At 56.5% G+C, this 19,444-nt stretch overlaps 1 non-coding gene and 1 pseudogene across 1 annotated transcript; both read left to right on the top strand.

Annotated features, from left to right (window-relative positions):
- Nucleotides 1-417: 417 nt before the first annotated feature.
- On the top strand, nt 418-19,444 carry LOC106485410 (T-cell activation Rho GTPase-activating protein-like; annotated as a pseudogene).
- Nucleotides 6,906-6,977, top strand: TRNAW-CCA (transfer RNA tryptophan (anticodon CCA)). The gene has a single exon. It is a non-coding gene; the product is annotated as a tRNA-Trp (tRNA).

The following is a 19,444-nucleotide window of genomic DNA, read 5'->3' as shown; positions in this document are numbered from 1 at the left end:
AGATGATGGAAAACTCTGCCAGAATCTGTATGATTCAATATGCACCTCAGAACCAAAACATCATGCAGCAATAAAGGCTTTAAAAAATGAAATGTTTGCTTTCTCATCTAGGGGACCAAGCTTCACGCCCATTTACAGTACATATAGGCATAGGGGATAAGGGATGTCAATAATAACCATGGCAATAAGATCTGCAAGATACAGAGAATTAACCAAGTGACCTTTGGCCCGAAATCCTGCTGAGGCTCTGTAGTGAGAACACCTGCAGAAGATCTGGCAAGGAGTCAGTGACTGGCAGAGTCCGTGGTAGCAGGCCCAGGGCTAGTCTGTGTTAGGTGCAGGACTTTGCAAGGCATTGACAAACTGCAGCAAGCCCAATGCAAAGCCAAAAGGATGGTCAGGGGCCTCGAGCACATTATGTATGAAGACAGGCTGCAGTGGCAGGGTGTGGAAAGCAGCTTTGCCAAAAAGAGCCAGGGGCTCCTGGAGAACAAGCTGAAGATGATTCAGCACTGTACCCTTGTGACAAAGAAGGCCAACAGCACCCTGGGCTGCGTTAGGAAGGGTGCTGCCAGCAGGTGGAGGGAGGTGATCCTTCCCCTCTGCTCAGCACTGCTGAGGCCACGTATGGAGTGCTGCGCCCAGTTTTGGTCTCCCAAGTGCAAGGAAGACACGGACCTAGTGGAGCGAGTCCAGTGGACGGCTGCTAAGATGATTAGGGGACTGGAGCATCTCTCATATGAGGAGAGGCGGAGAGAGCTGGGACTGTTCTGCCTGGAGAAGACAAAGCGCAGAGTGGATCCTGTCAGTGTGTCTAAATATCTGAAGGGAGGGTGTAAGGAAGACAGAGACTCTTCTCAGTGGTACCCAGTGACAGGACAAGAGGCAACAGGCACAAAATGAAATACAATGAATTCTGTTCAAACATAAGAAAAAAACTTTTTTTCTCTCTCTTTTTTTTTTTTTTTTATTGTAAGGGTGACTGAACACTGGGACAGGTTGCCCAGAGAAATTTGGCAGTCTCTGTCCTTGGACCTATCTGCTGTAGACGACCCTAAGAGGGTCGGACTAGACATTCTCCAGAGGTGACTAGATGATCTCCAAGCTCAGGGATTCTGTGTTCAGACTTCTGTCTACAGCTATGTAATGAGTGGCTATAGAGTAGCTGCAATGAGACTCTTCTCAAAGAGATGAGGGGAACAAACAGAAATGCTATGGAAGAAAATTCCAATTAAATATAAGAAAATTTCAGCAGGAGGGTGACCTAGAATGGGGGCTGAGAGGGATGGGGACTCTTCATCCTTGGAGAAATTCAAAACTCAGCTTAATCAGGCCTTGAGCAATCTGATCCTTAGCTGATGTTGAAAATGATTGTACTTTGAGCTGGAGGTCGGACCAGAGTTTTCTTGCAAACTTTTTTTTTTTTTAATGCATTGACCATCTCAGATTCTAACTCCACATCCCCTCCATGTCAGCATCACTGTGCCTCAGCACGCCACATGTAGCCCACCAGGATGCCAGGATGGCCAGGGCCAGTGGTGCCATGGACAACACACCTGACTACGGATCAGGAGACTGCAGGTTTGACTCCTTGCAGGCTCGACCTTTTCCTTTGCACAGCTTGGCCACAGTGGAAGTGATGGTGATAGTGCCCTGCTTTCTCTTTGGTGGTCACCATTGCCTGGTGCTTCTGCCAGCCTGCTGGCAAACAGCTGCGTCTTACCCACAGTCTTACCCACAGTAGAGGACAGCTCAGTCAGGGACCACTGCCTTTGAGACCGTTACAGAATCACAGAATCACAGAATCACTGAGGTTGGAAGGGACCTCTGGAGATCATCTAGTCCAACCCCCCTGCTCAAGCAGGGTCACCTAGAGCACATTGCACAGGATTGCATCCAGGCGGCTTTTGAATATCTCCAGAGAAGGAGACTCCACCACCTCTCGGGGCAACCTGTTCCAGTGCTCTGTCACCCTCACAGTGAAAAAGTTTTTCCTCATGTTAAGATGGAAGTGTCTGTGTTTCAGTTTGTGCCCATTGCCTCGCGTCCTGTCGCTCGGCACCACTGAAAAGAGTCTGGCCCCATCCTCTCGACACCCTCCCTTCAGATACTTGTACACATTGATAAGATCTCTCAGCCTTCTCTTCTCCAAGCTAAACAGGCCCAGCTCTCTCAGTCTTTCCTCATAAGAGAGATGCTCCAGTCCCCTAATCATCCTTGTGGCCCTTCGCTGGACTTGCTCCAGTAGTGCCACATCCCTCTTGTACTGGGGAGCCCAGAACTGGACGCAGTACTCCAGATGTGGCCTCACCAGGGCTGAGGAGAGGGGGAGAATCACCTCCCTCGACCTGCTGGCAACACTCTTTCTGATGCAGCCCAGGATACCATTGGCCTTCTTGGCCACAAGGGCACATTGCTGCCTCATGCTTAACTTGGTGTCCACCAGCACTCCCAGGTCCTTCTCCGCAGAGCTGCTTTCCAGCAGCTCAACCCCCAACCTGTACTGGTGCATGGGGTTATTCCTCCCCAGGTGCAGGACCCTGCACTTCCCTTTGTTGAATTTCATGAGGTTCCTCTCTGCCCACCTCTCCAGCCTGTCCACGTCTCTCTGAATGGCAGCACAGCCCTCTGGCGTATCGGCCACTCCTCCCAGTTTTGTATCATCAGCAAACTTGCTGAGTGTGCACTCTGTCCCTTCATCCAGGTCATTGATGAAGAAGTTGAACAAGACTGGACCCAGTACTGACCCCTGGGGGACACCGCTAGCTACAGGCCTCCAACTAGACTCTGTGCCACTGATCACAACTCTCTGAGCTCTGCCATTCAGCCATGTCTCAATCCACCTCACTGTCCACTCATCTAACCCACACTTCCTGAGCTTGTCTATGAGGATGCTATGGGAGACAGTGTCAAAAGCCTTGCTGAAGTCTAGGTAGACAACATCCACTGCTCTCCCCTCATCTACCCAGCCAGTCATTCCATCATAGAAGGCTATCAGATTGGTTAGGCATGATTTCCCCTTTGTGAAGCCATGCTGACTACTCCTCATCACCTTCTTTTCCTCCACATGCGTGGAGATGGCTTCCAGGATGATCTGCTCCATCACCTTTCCAGGGATGGAGGTGAGGCTGACTGGCCTGTAGTTCCCTGGGTCCTCCTTCTTGCCCTTTTTGAAGACTGGGGTGACATTGGCTTTCTTCCAGTCCTCGGGCACCTCTCCTGTTCTCCATGACCTTTCCAAGATGATGGAGAGTGGCTTAGCAATAATGTCCGCCAGCTCCCTCAGCACTCCTGGGTGCATCCCATCAGGGCCCATGGATTTGTGGGTGTCAAGTTTGCTTAAATGATCTCTAACCCACTCCTCCTCCACCAAGGGAAAGTCTTCCTCTCTCCAGACTTTCTCTCTTGCCTCCAGGGTCTGCGGTTCCTGAGGGCTGGCCTGAGCAGTAAAGACTGAAGCAAAGAAGGCATTCAGTAACTCTGCCTTCTCTGCATCCTTCGTCACCAGGGCACCCACTCCATTCAGCAAAGGGCCCACATTTTCCCTAGTCTTCCTCTTGCTGCTGATGTATTTGAAGAAGCCCTTCTTGTTGTCCTTGACATCTCTAGCCAGATTTAATTCCAAACGGGCCTTAGCCTTCCTCGTCACATCCCTGCATACTCTGACAACATTCCTATATTGCTCCCAAGTGGCCTGTCTCCCTTTCCACTTTCTGTATACTTCCTTCTTCTGGTTGAGTTTTGCCAGGAGCTCCTTGCTCATCCATGCAGGTCTCCTGCCTCCTTTGCTTGACTTCCTACTCATAGGGATGCACCGCTCTTGAGCCTGGAGGAAGTGATGTTTGAATATTAACCAACTCTCTTGAACACTCCTTCCTTCCAGGGCCCTCACCCATGGGATTCCTCCAAGTAGGTCCCTGAAGAGGCCAAAGTTTGCTCTCCTCAAGTCCAGGGTTGCGATCCTACTTGGTGCCCTGCTGCCTCCTCGCAGGATCCTGAACTCCACCATCTCATGGTCACTGCAGCCAAGGCTGCCCCCGACCTTCACATCTTCCACCAGTCCTTCTTTGTTTGTTAGTACGAGGTCCAGCAGCACACCTCTCCTTGTTGGCTCCTCCACCACCTGGGTCAAGAAGTTGTCACCAATGCTCTGCAGGAATCTCCAGGACTGTTTGTGCCTAGCTGTGTTGTCTTTCCAGCAGATATCGGGGTGGTTGAAGTCCCCCATGAGAACCAGGGCCTGGGATCGTGAGGCTACTTCCAGCTGTCTGTAGAAGGCCTCATCGACTTCCTCTTCCTCATCAGGTGGCCTGTAGTAAACACCCACAACAGTGTCACCTCTATTAGCCTGCCCTTTGATCCTTACCCATAAGCTCTCGACTCGCTCTTCATCCACCCCTAGGCACAGCTCAATACATTCCAGTTGCTCTCTCACATAAAGAGCAACTCCACCACCTCGCTTTCCTGGCCTGTCTTTCCTAAAAAGTACGTAGCCATCCATGACAGCACTCCAGTCATGCAAGCTATCCCACCATGTCTCTGTAATGGCAATGAGATCATGGCCCTGCGACCGCACACACATCTCTAGTTCTTCCTGTTTGTTCCCCAAGCTGCGTGCATTGGTGTACAGGCATTTCAGGGAGGTGATCGAGCATGCAGGTTTCCCAGGAGGGATACAAGAGGGTCCTCCATAGCCACATCCCATGCGCACTTCCCTGGCTGCATTCACCTGCTGGAGGCATCCTGACTTGAGCAGTCTTTTGCCAACTACCCTGTCACTATAACTCTCCCCTTCCCCCATCTTTCCTAGTTTAAAGCCCTCCTTACCAGGTTGGCCAACCTGTTGGCAAAGACCCGCGTGCCCCGCCTCGTGAGGTGGATCCCATCTCTCGCCATCAGTTGTCGATCTTCAAACAGGGTCCCATGGTCGTAGAAACCAAAACCCTGTTGCCAACACCAGCGGCGCAGCCAGTCGTTAACCTGGAAAGTCCGTCTCCTCCTCCTCTCATCCATCCCCCTCACTGGCAGGATTGAGGAGAAGATGACGTCTGATCTCACTGTGCACACACCTTAGAAGGACTGCAGGCTGTGTGCAAATGTGGGCAAATGCTAGTAGGAAGGGTGAGCCACTAATGGAGGAGGGCAGGAGGGAGATAGGGATGGAGGGAGTGAGGAAGGAGAGGAGGAGGCTGCAGCCAGGAGTTGCAAAGAGCAACCTGACAGATAACACAGTCTTTAGCACATAGAGGGGTCTTAGGGGACCCTGAGAGACCACAGAAGGCTCTGAGAATTGGTGCAGAAATAGTGTGGATGTTATAAACATCACAAATCCTATAAACATCACAAACACAACCCCCGCTTGGGTCTGGGGTATGGGAGTACCTGGTGCATCTCCTCAACACCAGGTAAGGGAAAGGGGTAATGCAAGAGGTGCCTCTGCTCAAGCTGCTGCTGCAGGTACAGGACAAAGATAGCAGATTGTGCTATCAGAGAGGACAAAGAGGAGAGCAGCAGGATTTTTGCAGGGACCCTGCAGCACCAGAGCACAAGCGTAGGATAAGTGAGGGTGTGAGGAGGCAAGAGAGTGGTGGAGGCAGGAAGCCTGTGACATGTCCCAGGAGGCAGAAGGCTACAGAGGGCACTTACAGGGAAGGGATTGGGTCTGGCTGCAGGTAAGGAGGATGGCAATCATTGGAGGCTCCTTTGGGCATGGAACAGAGGTCCTGACTGCCAACCCATGCTCTGGGTCACTGGGATCACTGCTTGACTGGCCCTGACCTGCAATGCTGGGCAGAGACTACCAAGGCTCATCAGCTTCCAGACTCTTCCCAGTTGGTGCACGCTGACATGGGCACCAGGGATGCTCTACTGGTCCTGCACCTAACACAGGTTAGCTCAAAGGAAAAGCACAGGCAATACAATGGGAATCCAGCACAGCCTCAAGCCTGACCCAGGTGTGATTCAGGCACACAAATTTCTGATCTGGAGTCAGATGCGCTGCCCTTGCGCCACGAGGTCGAACTGGAGGGATGCAGTGCCCAGGCATGGACCACGGCCAGGGTGTTGGGGAAATGCCCTCCATGGGGCATCCTGATCAGGGTGATGGAGGGGACAGGTGGGTGCCAAGAGAGATGGTGGCCAAGGCCTGGGGTATCCAGGTGGAGGATGGCCACCCAGGGCAGGATGGCGTGGTGGCACAGGGGGCAACATGATCCTAGGGGACCTGGGCTGGCAGCTGAACACATCCCATCCCATCTTGCCCCATGCAGCGGTCACATGTACTGCACAGGGTGGGAAGGCTGCAGCTATCCTGGCACTCACTGTTCCCACATGCTTAGCACGACCCTCCCTCCGCCTGTGGCTGGCCTGCAGTCCCCCACCAGCATCTTCAGGATGCTGTGGCAGACACTAGCAATGCCTGGAGCAAGCAAACAACCCCTTTCCCTGGGAGAATCAGAGACCTCAGGGCAGCATGTCTCCTGTGGGGCCAGCAGGGTGCCTGCCCAGCACACCCTTGGCAAGAGAAGTCACGCACTGCCAGTGGGTGCCCAGCACCCACCTCAGACTCTGCTGAGGAATGGGGCCCTCAGCCCTTCTGTGTGGCCTGGCCTGAGGCATCAGCCTCCCACAGTCCCTAAGGAGGCCTCAGCCTGCGATGCCTTCAGCTTCCAGCCTCATCCCCTGCGATCATGTTGCCCCCCTGCGCCACCACCCCATCCTGCCTTGGCCATCCATCCTCCACCTGGACACACCGGGCCATGGTGACCCTCTCCCTGGGCACCCACTCACCCCCTCCACTGCCCTGCTAGGGGAGCACCAGGACGCCCCTGGGGTGGTCCCCGTGGAGAGCACATCCTCACCACCCAGGCTGCGGTCTGTACCTGGGTGTTGCATGCCACCACCCTGAACTTGTGGCGCAAAGGCAGCGCGTCTGACTCCAGATCAGAAGGTTGTGTGTTCGAATCACACCGGGGTCAGGCTTGGGGCAGGACTGGGGGCTACCTGTGCTTTTCTGTTGTGCAGTTTTCCATTGTGGAGCTTGTCTATGTCACACGCAGGGTTTTGCAAGACATTGAGAAACTAGAGCAAGACCAAGACAAGAGCTCGAAGATGGCTTGGGGCTGCAGCACATGATATGCTTAGGTAGCCTGAGAGATCTGGATTGGTTTAGCCTGCAGGATGGAAGATTAAGAAAGGATCTTAATTCTGCTTCCAGATTAGCAGTGGTGTTATTTGATGGTGGCTGGGCATTTTGCCCTTTTAGCAGGGCTCAGGTCTGCCATAAGGGCTGGAGGAACTCTTTCTTTCCCGTAGGGCAAGAAGCCATCCCACCTTTGCCCTGCAGAAGGCCCAACAGGTGGGACAAGAGCCAGGAGACGGAAGGCCTTTACCGAGAAAGCAGACCACCACCACCACCACCACAAGGGCAGCACAAAACGGGGACAATACAAAAGGCACCTGCTGTTGAACCAAGCCTGACCCTGGTGTGATCTGAACACACAACTTTCTGATCTGGAGTCAGATGTGCTGCCCTTGCACCACGAGGTCTGGGCAGAGGGGCACAGCACCCAGGCATGGACCGTGGTGTGGGCATTGGGGATGTGCTCTGCATGGGATCACACAGGGCTGCCCTCATAGCAGGGCCACGGGAGGTGGAGAGGATGGGGGCACCCTGTGAAGAGGGGGTGGACAAGTTCTGGCTGTAGAGTGCAGTCCAGGCTGCAGGATGAATGTGCAGGGCGGGGTGGGGCTGAGGTGCAGAGAGACAGTGAGGGCTCAGCGTACATGGGCAAAGCTGAAGAAGGGGGGATGATGGTGTCCTGGGTCAGGCCATGCAAAAGGGAGGAGTGTCCACATCTGCCACAGGGCCTGAGGCGGGCACTGGGCATCTGCCAGGTGAGTGGAGTCTCTCCCCAGGATGTGTTGGGCAGCCACCGCACCTGCCCCTCAGGGGACACCCCTTGCTCAGCACCCTCTTTCCTCTGGCACTGGCCCCGTAGTGCTGTGCTGTGCAGTGCTAGAGTGTGCCATGACCCCGGGGGGGACAGATGGACGGTCTCCCTCAGGGGCCTCTGCATTGCATTTCTCACACCTACCCTTGCTGTCCTGCCTTATTTCAGCGAGGTGGCATGTTCCGGGAACTGCTTCTCCAAGACATTGGGACCCAGAAGGAGCAAAGTTGTCGGAGAGGGGAAAGCTGTCCCAGGCAAGGTCAGGTGATTAAAGGCAAATCTGTGCTACCCTTCACCTCCAGCCTGTTCTGGTGAGTCACAGGAAGCCCTGCTGCTGGGGGTGCCAGGCTGTTTGGGGGCCAAGGCCACTGGTGCAAGAGCCAACCAAGCTGACCATGCATCAGGAGGGTGCAGGCTCGTTCCTGTGTGGCTCAGCCCGTTTCTGCCCACAGCAATGGTGGTGGTGGCACCTGCTTTCTGCATGGCCACTGGCCTGCCCTTTTTGTGCTGGGGCACAGGCAAGAGCCCCCTGTTCAGTCATTGCCCCTCGACTAAGCCCAGCTCAGCTCTCCTCAAGTCCTGGCTTGTCATTCTGCTACTCATCTTCCCCACTCCTCTCAGGATTTGCAGATCAACCCTGAAAAGGCTCCCTGCACCCAAAGCCTGCACATCCCCAGCCAGTTCTTCCTTCCTTATCAGCACGGAGGTCTCTACCAGAGAGTTGGGAGAAACACCAGGCAATGGTTGCCACCAAGGAGGAACCAGGGCACCGGACACCATCACTGTGCTGTCCACCATTGCCAGGTTGGGATGAGGAAAAGGTCAAGCCAGGCAGGAGTCAAACCTGCAGTCTCCTGATCCATAGTCAGGCACGTTATCCATTGCACCACTGGCCCCAGCCCCTGGCCAGCCTGGTGCCCCCGGGGGTCTTTCCGTGGGCTGCCAGGGAGGGTTGGCAGTGAAGGTGGGGGAAGATGATCTCTCCCCTTGGCCATCTTTCCTGAATCCATCACGGCTACCCCTTCTCACCCATGGGGAGAGGGCTGCGCAGCAAGGGCTGCCACTGACCCCCAGCCCCTCAGACACACCGGTGTGTTGGCGGGACATCTTACCTTTCCAAGCTCTGATTCATCGCCAATGCAGGCTTGGATCCAGGGCAGGATATCTGGAGCTGTGGTGCCCATCTGTGGGGTGGGCTGAGCTCACAGGCTGTCTGTTTTTAATGACGCCCATCACCATCTCAGGGAGAGATGTCCATCGCTGCCAGTCCCTTCCCAGTGCCCACCTCAGGTTGTGCTGCAGGAGGGGACCTGGCCCCTTGCCTGTGCCCAGCCCTCTGCCCTGCTCTGAGGCACTCTCCTCCCTTGCGGCATCCCTGCGCCTGGCCCCTGCCCCTGTGGAGCAAGGAGCCTTGAGTCTGTCCGGACTCCTATGCTGTTTGGGCTGGTGCCACCCTGGCGTTGCAGAACGGGCTGAGAAACAAGTGGCAATAAAATGGTAGAGACGTATGGGGAAAAGCAGACCCAGGAAAGGAGTTTGGATGTAGCTCAATTGAAGAACATATCAATGGGTCATGCCTCCGCCCACCAACAACCTAAAAACCCTGGGGAAAAGTGGGATCAGATGGCTGATCATCTGGCTAGAATAAATGTATGATACAATCTGGAGGCAGAATGGCTGGGGAAGTGGTTACACGGATGGCCAGGGCACACCGCGAGTTCGCAGTTATTTCAACAGGCTGCAAGGAGACGATGGCCTGTGACAAAATCATTGGCCAAACACACTGTAGACTCATGCCTTTTTTGTCAAGCAATGATAGAGTACGTGTCAAAAGGAGAAGAGTTTGCTAGTCTCAGGGAAGGTCAACTACTCTGGGAAACCTGACAAGTAGATCAGTCCCTTAGAGCAAACACCTGAAGGCTGGAAATACATCCCTCCAGGAGCTGAAATAATTAGCAGTGCAGGGACTTTGCACCTACCTCATCGACCTCAAAGTAGTGGGATGGCAGAAAGATGTAACGGACTACTGAAACCACTGCTACACAAGAACGAATCTATTAATTCCTCTGAGTCGGGATCCTGTTAGCGGGAAGTTGTAAGTCACCTAAATAAGTGACAACCCCCCACGGCAAGTCCCACAGATAAGAGGTTTGTGTCAGTAGCTACAAGAATTCCTGTCAAAAGAGAAGTAAAGCCTCATCTAAATCCTGGAGTTGAGGTCGTGCTTAAACAGTCAGTTAGTGTGCATTGCGAGTTGGAATTTTATTTTTGTACTTTGCCAAAGTCATTTTAGGGCACACGATTTGGACACAAGTCACACCACACGCTCCAAGCTGCCTGGGGGTGCCAAAGCTGTGCCACCTTTCTGTCTCTTTTTTAGCTTCCCAGCTGTGGCATTTCTGTATGTATAAAACAAATGTTTGCAATCTATGATGGGCTACATCCCAAAGCCAGCAAGGATTTGGTTAAATTTTAATTGCATAGGGAAGGTAACAGCTTGTGCTGCCCTTTATCTAATATCCATGCATGTTTTGATCCAACCCAATGCAACATTGGTGTATGTTAAACATGCTACACTCTTATTTTGATATAACACAAAGCAATACTGCAGTGACCTACTTACACAACACCTGTCTGGTGACAGAAAAAGCTGGGCAAAGTTGCATTTTGTCAGGAAGCAAGGAACAGGAAGCATCTCCTCTTCTGTGCGCACCGGTGAGCCTGGCCAGGCACCCTGGACACCCCCATCGGGGTGTTTGCAGGGCTGCAGGGAGGAGATTGAGGGGGAGTGAAATTGTGGTGGGAATGAGCGGGAGCGGGTCCCCTCCGCTTGCTTCAGGCTGAGTTTTGTGAATGACTGTCAGCCTGCTCTTCCATAAGCTCTCAAACGCAGCTTTATTACACCACTTTCCTGCACGCCCAGCACCACGGAGCTGAAGGACACTTGTCCCTCAGCGCGGGGAGTGAGCAGCAGCTGCCGCTGCTCTGCTTTGAAGGCGCCCATGGGTGCCCAGCCCTCTGCTCCGAGAAGCTGGCTCCTCCTGCCTGGGCCAGCTCTTCACCTCTGCTGTCTTGCTCAGCGTGGACCAGCCCCTCACAAGGCCCTGCCGGAGCCCTCTCAGCAGCACAGCACTGCACACAGAGCCAAGCAGAGCCCGCAAGAGAGCCCTCCGGTCCTGGGCTGTGCTGGGAGGGGAGGGTGGCTGTGCTCATGGTGGCAGGGCAGCGTGGGGGCCGTGGGTGGGAGAAAGGCCCTCTGCCCAGCTCTGTGCTGAGCTCCCGCACGGGTGGAGAGAGCACGTGTCATGGGCTGCTTTGCCCAAGGAGCCCTCTCACGCCGCTCTGCCCATCTCACGCTTCTTCCCTCTCGCTGCCTCTGTGCCCGCTGTGTGCCCTGGGTTCTTTGGTGCACACACAGGAGAGTCGTGCCCTCCTTGCCTCAGCCCTTCCCAGGGCTGCTGGAGGCTTCTTGACTCTCCCTCAGGGCTTTGCCCACCTGCTCCACATCCAATGGCTCTGTCCAAGAGCAGGTGTTCGGCTTGGTCAAGCCCTGTGGTCCCTGCCTGGCTGCAGAAGGCCGAGAGGTTTTGTGGGCAAAGGACAGGCACAGGGAGTGCTATTTCTGTACTGCTGCAACTGTCCCCGCCTGTGGGAATGGTTCAAGTCGGTTGGTTTGGTGAGTTCTGGGAACAAGTATCACTCTTCTCTCCCGTTGAATCTTGCACAGTGGTTTATTACACTGGCCCTGAGGTGACACGTGAATCTAGTTCAGCGGGGCGCTTTCACGGCATATCTGCCAGGCGATGAGCTCTCTGCTTTCATGAGCCAGCAGATTTTCAGAACTAGGCAGCATGAGGTCCTGAGCAGTCTGACCTAACTTTGCATTTGCCCCTGCTTTGAGTAGGGGGGTTAGAGCAGAGACCTCCAGCATCCCTTTCAACCTAGATCGTTCTACGATTCTGTGATTCCTGCTTGAAGATAACAGTCTGTTGGTTCAGGGAGAGTTACTTCCAAGACCAAGAGCTTAAATCTCATCTCTGTAGTCCAAAAGTGTTGTTCGAACTGCACCCTCAGATTGCCTCTCAGCACCACGGAGAACCAAACTTCATCCCAATTTCACAAAAGTGTGGAGCAGTACAACAAGCAAGTGTGCCTGTAAGTTCAGAAGCAGCCAGGCTCCTCTCCAAACACAAGGCAATGTTCGGGGAAGGCAATACGCCCACTGACGTCCTTCTTCAACAGTTCAACGCTGCATTCCTTAAAAATGGCTCCTTCAAAGCCTCCTTCCTTTCTCAGTTATGAAAGGCTGCAGAAAGTTCGGATGGCGGAAGCTGAACGCAGCCAGTTTGCACAGGGTCACCGTGGCGCAGGGACTCCCAAGCCTGCAACAGCCCCGCTCGGGCCCCAGCAATCCTGTGCAGCTGAGTGAACGTGGTGCCAGGCTCCCCCCAACCCTCCTGCCTCTCAGCACCCTGTCACACACCAGCTCACCGAGACCCATCCTGAGTCTCACTGAACAGGCAAGGCAGAACCAGCATTTCCACCTCTCTATAAAAGCTGCTGGAAAACAACCTCCTGGGCAGCACATTTGGTCACTGGCAAAGCCTGCGTTAACTACCACGCAGAGCTCTTTGCAGCATCCAGCATGGGGGAAAAACAAGGGTTAGGCCAGTGCCATGGTGTTTTTGGTAACTGAGCACATGTAATAGTCCTCTTTTTTCTCCCCACCTCCTCCTCCTCCTCACCCCTGCCATTGCCTCAGCCTTATATTGTATCTCAAGATGTCATTGGGGAGTTAGAGAACTGCTCCCAGGTGCTGGAGGAAATGGCAGGTGCACATCTTCTCTGACTAAATGGTGATGCCTTCACACCTGCTTCACCATGGATAAAATCATCTCACAGCCTGAGAGCCCACAGCCAGGGAGCATCTCCTAAAGCCAGGAGATTCTCATGACACTACAAAAGCCGGCTGCTTCTGGCTCCTAGGCATCTTGACAGACCCACGGCACACCTGAAGGGAGACAAGCCCTTGCTCTGCAGCTTTCTAACAACAAGTTTGCTGATGATACAAAACTAGGAGGAGGGGCTGACACCCCAGAGGGCTGTGCTGCCATTCAGAGGGACCTCGACAGGCTGGAGAAACGGGCAGAGGAACCTCCTGAAGTTCAACAAAAGGAAGCACAAAGTTCTGCCCCTGGGGAGGAAGAACACCAGGACGGGCTGGGGGCCGAGCTGCTGGAAAGCAGCTTGGCAGAAAAGGACCTGGTGGGCAACAAGCTGACCACGAGCCAGCAATGCACCTTTGTGGGCCCAGCTGGTGCATCACAATGTGCCGCGGCGGCACCGCGGCGACCTGGCCACGGCCAGCAGCGTGTACCCCGGGTGGGCACTGTGCCAGCACGGCGCAGCACAGGCGGAGGTGACTCCCAGCCCGGCAGCACTGCTTGGCACAGGGACGCGCTTCCAGCCTCACGCAGGCGCGGGACACGGCCGCACCGCAGCCGTCCGCCCGGCCTCGGCGCCATGGGCCAGGCCAGCTGCTGCGGCGCCCGGGGCGCTGCCGGCCCCGCTGCCGGCACGCGGGCACAGCCCGGGGCCCCCGGCCCCGCGCCTCCTGGCGCCCGCCGCCGCCTCTGGGGCCGCGCAGCCTCCCGGCCCCCGCCGCCGCTCGGCGCCTTCGTCTCCAGCAGCAGCCCCCAGCTCCTGCTCGCCCTCCGTGCGCAGGTGACGCGGCACCAGCGCACGCGCCGCAGGCACCTGCTGCTCTTCCCCCACGCGGTCGCCATCGCCAGCTTCAAGTAAGAGCAGCCATCGCAGCCCTCCTTCCTCCCCGACACCGCCTCGGCCTCCACCACCCGTCCCCAGGCACATTCCTCGCCCCAAGGGGTCCTGCGGGATCCATGAATGCACAAAGCATGTCTTTAATGAGGGGAGGTGCAAGGAGAACAGGACAGGCTCCTGCTCTTGTCCTTCTCATCTGCAAGCCTTCACCAAGCATCCCGCTGCTATCATTGCCCAGCAGCGACTTCTCCAAAGTCCTCTGCGTGTGTGCTGCGAAGGAGGCTCATTGCTGCTGCCCGCGGCTCAGGGCCACCGTTCCCATGGCTCTGCCCCTGGAAATGGCTCTGCCATGGGGGACAGCTGGGGTTGCCCCCACGGCGAACACCCACAGATGAGTCCCTGCTCTTCCTCCCGGCAGATGCGGCCCCACTTTCCGCCTGCAGCACCGCGTGCGGCTCAGCGAGCTCTGGGTGCTGTGCAGCGAGGAGGCGGCCGCGGCCAGGCCTGAGGACGAGGAGCAGGAGCAGGAGGAGGAGGAGGTCTTCGGCCTCAAGTGCAGCCGCACCCTCATCCTCGTCTGGCCCAGCGACCTCTGCGTGGTCACTTTTGGGTGAGTCTGGGCGACACCTGCCAGGGCCCTGCACGAGCCCCTCTCCTGCCCCGCACGGCTCAGCCCTGGCCCTGGCACTCTGCCCACGGGGGCGAGAGCTGTTCGGGGCCAGCTCTGTCCCACGCAGGAGCAGCAGCAGCAGCAGCAGCGTGGGCTGAGGCCGCTTCTCCTTTGCGCTGCAGGTCGCAGGAGGTGAAGCAGCTCTGGCTGGACACGATGCTCTGGTAAGCTCTGCCGGGGAACTCCACGTGCCGCCGTAGGGCTGAGAGCGGGCGAGTGCTCCAGGCGGAGCTGCACGCAGAAACACCGGAACGTCGCTGGGGAAAGGGGCACCCGCCGCCCAGGGCAGCTCCTGGGCACAGCGGCGGGACTTGCTCAGCCTCGCGGTCGCAGTCGCCACCGAGCCCAGGAGCTGCCACCGCAGCTCCTCGCCGGCAGGCGCGGGCACCCCGAGCCGCTGCCGTCCGTCCCCACGAGGAGGAGGCCCGTGGGCAGCAGGAGGCAGGGCGGCGCAGAGCGCTGCTCCCAGCCAGCGCTGCCGCAGGCTCTCGGGCTTGGGGGTCCCTCGGCAGCGCGGGGCTGGCTGGCAGCAGAGAGCGGCGAGGGCTGGCGCTGACAGAGCTCTTGGCGTGCCCTTCCCTGTGCACAGGCAGAGCCCAGGAGCCCCGGGAGCCAGGCTCACCCGACTGCCCTCCCTGCGCCTCCTCACCGAGCTCGTCGGCTTCTGCCGTCCCGTAAGTGTCCTCACGCCGCCCGCCGCGCCCCGACAGCGCCTCGGCTTCCCCAAAGGCGCCCAAAGCTGGCCAGTTCCTCACGGCGCCTCTTTGCTCTCTCGCCTAGGAGGTGTCGCTGACGGCGGCGACCGTGGAGACGCTGATCTCGGCAGAGGTGAGCAGGGCTCCCTTTCCCTGCCCGCGCTGCCTGTGCACGCGCGCTAGCTCAGCCCCTGGGGCGGCTCCCCGGGGCGGGCAAAGGCAGCAAATGCCTCGTGCCAGGCAGAGCGCGGCAGGGCGCACCGTCCCCGCGGCCACGGGCAGAGCCCTCGTGCCGCGCTGGGGCTGCTGGGCACCGAAGCAGCAGCCTCCAGCCGTGCGGGGGCTGCGGGCTGCAGGGCCGCTTCGGGGGCTCTGGCTGCGCAGGAGCCTTTGCCACAGCCCCCGTGGCACAGAGGGGCAGCGTCGGGCCCGCACCTCCGGCCTCTCCTCCGCGGGCCTTGGACGCCCTCCGCTTCTCCCGGGAGCCTCGTGCAGATGCCTGCGTCGCTGCAGCAACTCCCTCGCGGCCCCGGCTGCTGAGGGGCACCTCTGTGACCTTCACCCGTTTCTCGCAGCAGGCTGACGCCAAGAAATGCCCCCGCTCGGACCCTCCCGACGTGCAAGAGGGCCTTGGCCACTTGCCTGGTGAGTCTGAGAAAGAGACGGAGCAGCTGCCTTCTGACACGCTGCTTGTTCCCTCCCACCATGCAAAACCTCTGCGCCTCTGCACAAGCTGGAGGAGACCCTGCAGCACAGGGCGCCGCACACACACAAGCGGCACCGTCCGGCTCTCTCCGCCGCATCTTCTACACTGAGTTTGGCTTTGCTTTTGCTTGCAGCAGAGGGAGCGAAGGCAAGAAGGCCGCTGATATCATGGCCACTCGCTCGGCGAGGAGCCTCTGCCAGCGGGGACCGCCCAGGGCAGCTCGACTCTGGCCCCAGGGCGGCTCTCTTTGGCCAGCCTCTGGCAGTCGTCTGCGGGGAGGATGGTGGCCTGCCCCAGCCAGTGCAGGTAAGCAAGCCTGGGGATAGAGGCATGCTGCTTCTGGCTTTTCCTGCACAGAGGCTTCTTTTTCTTCCAAGAAATCTCTGCTGCGCATTCAGCCTGGCTTGGGAAGGAGGGAATTGGAACCTGAAGCCTTGACCTGTGCCTCATTTTCTGCTGGAAGAAAGCAGGGATGACTCCACTGAAGTCGGTGGAGTTCACCAGGCCAAAAAGAGGGTGGGCTGGGAGACAAGCATGTCACTACCACTGTAATCGCCATGGAGTGAGAACAAGACACTAACCCAAGCAAAGCAGAGCGCGCCCCAAAGTCAAAAACTGTCTGCTGCTTCCTGCAGGATCTCCTGGCTATACTGTACGAGAAAGGGCCTGCCACTGAGGGGATCTTCAGGAGAGCGGCCAGCGAGAAGGCCCGCAAGGAGCTGAAGGAGGTCCTGAACCAGGGCGAGAACGCTGACCTGGACAGCAAACCTGTGCACCTCTTGGCAGTGGTGCTGAAGGTGAAGTCCTCTGACTTTTAGCTCTCAGACCACGTGGCTAATCTGCAAGGGCCCACCTGAGTGCCCACATTGACCTCAGTGGCACTCAAAGCTAAAACCCTACTGAAGCCAAACTCAGGGGTTCAGGCTGAGCACAGTTGGGCATTTTTCTTCTCAACTGGATTTTCAGTTCCCCTAGTTCCGCCCTGGATTCCCTGCATGCCCATGGGAAGCTCACTTCCTCCACCTGCTCCTCACTGAGGACTACTGAGATGCAGGGCCAGACCAAAGGCTCAGATATGAGCTGGGTCCTGCTCCTGCACTCACACCACTGCACTTGGCACGTACTCACGCAGCCCGCTGCACTCTCAGTGCTCAGGAGCACCTTTGGGAGCAGGGAGCTCAAAGCAACCTGCCTCCAAGTGAGCCCAGGTCATGAGGATGCTCCCCCTCTGCTCACTGGTAGTGTCCAGAGCCTCATCTAAGTTCCTTGGCCTTGCAGGACTTCCTCCGAAATATCCCTTCCAAACTCCTCTCGGACAACCTCTATGACGAGTGGATGCTAGCGCTGGAGAAGCCAAGCCAGCAGGAGAAAACTGATGAACTGAAACGGTGAGTTTTGTAACCAGTGCCACCATTCTGGAGGGGCTGAGAGAGGCCAGGGACTTCTCTGGAAACTGGGAGTCTCATGTAAAAACCTGTCGTTTCTGTCAGCTTGCTATTGCTGCTGTGGGGGTTGGTTCTGAGGGCAAGTGGCACAGAAAAACACTTCTCTGGCAATAACATTTCCTCAAGGTGTTTAAGATTGCTCTACAAAACACGAGGAAGCATGATTTCTTGTGAGTTGAAATGAAACTTGCTCCAGTGAAGAAGGAGCAGCTCCTGCACCCTGCATTAATGTTATATTTTGTTTGTGTTCCCCAGGGTGGCTGACAGCCTGCCCAGAGCAAACCTCCTCTTGCTCCAGCGCTTGCTTGCTGTGCTCCATCACATCAGCGAAAACGCGGAGACCAGCAGGATGGACGCCAGCAACCTGGCCATCTGCGTGGGGCCAAACCTGCTGAGCCCCGGCACGGACAACGGGCTCCCGCTGGCAGTGCTGAAGGAGCGCAATGACAAGGTCTCTTGAATTCCCCCCCAGCTACCCACTTTGGGGCAGCTGAGGGCCATCCCCACAGATCCCCCTGACCTCGCAAAAGCTCACCAAAGCTGTGTCATGCCAGATCCGGCTGAGCTATAGAGCTACAGCTGTCAGTACAGAAATGTCCATCAGGAGCAGAAAAGGTTGCTCAACACATTTTCAGCCCCTCAGACTAAACTCAATGTTTTTCTGTGGGCAGGTGACAGCGCTGGTGGAGTTCCTGATAGAGAACTGGACAGCAATATTTGAGGAGGATGTTGCCTTGCCCTTCAGTCCCTCGGCTGAGGAGTCACCGGAGCACACACACAGCTCCACAGGTAGGGGGATGCACTGATGATTGTCCCCGGCCAGGGCTGCTGCTTTGCATTCTTTCACTGCATATCAGAAGACATCTGTGGCCATGCAGAGAGGTGCAGAGGGTTTAATATGGTATCGCAGCGTTTGCCTCCTGGAACGCTTTCCAGGAGCTCAAAAGGACAACACTCACAAAACAACCCCCATGCCAGATGGTGAACGTCTGCACAGCTCTGCTCCTCACCTAGCTCCTGCCTATGGCCTAGAACTGCACTCTCGCAGGACATTGCCCTCTCTGCCTCCTTAACTTCTCCTCTAGCTCGTCGGCAGCAAGGTTGTATTTGGCAAAGTGTGTGGTTGCACAGGGGAAGTCCCCTGGTACCTTCAGAGAGTACCTAAAAAGCACCTAACAGGCTCCTTCTCCCCACAGCACACCCAGGGGCTCCTCAGCACGACGGTTCTGCCTGCAGCAGCCCAGAGGCGGGAGCTGAAGGCAGCACCCCTACACTGGAGACGGAGCAGCCCAACGGCAGGAGCAGCAGTCTCAGCAGGCCATATCCAAAATGCGTCTCTGCCCCTGCCCTGAGCAATCTCACAAATGACATCAGCAGGATGCAGAGGTGGTTCTCAGAGCCGGACCTGTCCTTGCACAACCGCTTTGAAGGCACGAGCAGGGAGCAGGAGCCGAGGAAAAGTGAGGTCAATTACAAAGGCACGAGCAGGGAGCAGGAACCGAGTGAAAGTGAGGACAAATATGAAGGCACGAGCAGGGAGCAGGAGCCAAGCAAAAGTGATGGAAATTGCGAAGGCACGTGCAGGGAGCAGGAGCTGAGTGAAAGTGAGGGCAATAACGAAGGCACGAGCAGGGAGCAGGAGCCGAGCAAAAGTGAGGACAATTACGAAGGCATGAGCAGGGAGCAGGAGCCGAGTGAAAGTGAGGGTAATTATGAAGGAACGAGCAGGGAGCAGGATCCAAGCAAAAGTGATGGAAATTGCGAAGGCACGTGCAGGGAGCAGGAGCCGAGTGAAAGTGAGGGCAATTAGCCCATCCACCAGTAACAGCTAAGGCTGGAGAAGGAGGCACTTGATAAAACACCTTCCAATATTGCCTTCACAATTATCACACAGCTCTCTATACCCAAAACATCCTCCAGCTGCTCCCTGCAGAGCTACTTTCCTCACCTCATGCCTCCGTCTTCACCTGCTCCACACTGCTTTCACCCTCTACTCCACAAAATAACTTTTAAAATAGGCCCCAGGCTTTTTCCACCGAGCGCACTGAGGACAGCAGCAGACACCTAGCAGAGCCATCGAAAAGCACTCCATGTCATGCCATTTGGCCAACTGCAGGAAAAGGTGCGCAAAAAGCCTCCAGAACTGGGCGCCTGGGAGCACATCCAGCAAGGAAAAGCATCCTATGTTTAAATAG

The sequence above is a fragment of the Apteryx mantelli genome, chromosome 3 (assembly GCF_036417845.1).
Source record: "Apteryx mantelli isolate bAptMan1 chromosome 3, bAptMan1.hap1, whole genome shotgun sequence".
NCBI lineage: Eukaryota > Metazoa > Chordata > Aves > Apterygiformes > Apterygidae > Apteryx > Apteryx mantelli.
The sequence above is the reverse complement of the archived record's forward strand: the minus strand, read 5'-3'. Positions and strand labels throughout refer to the sequence as shown.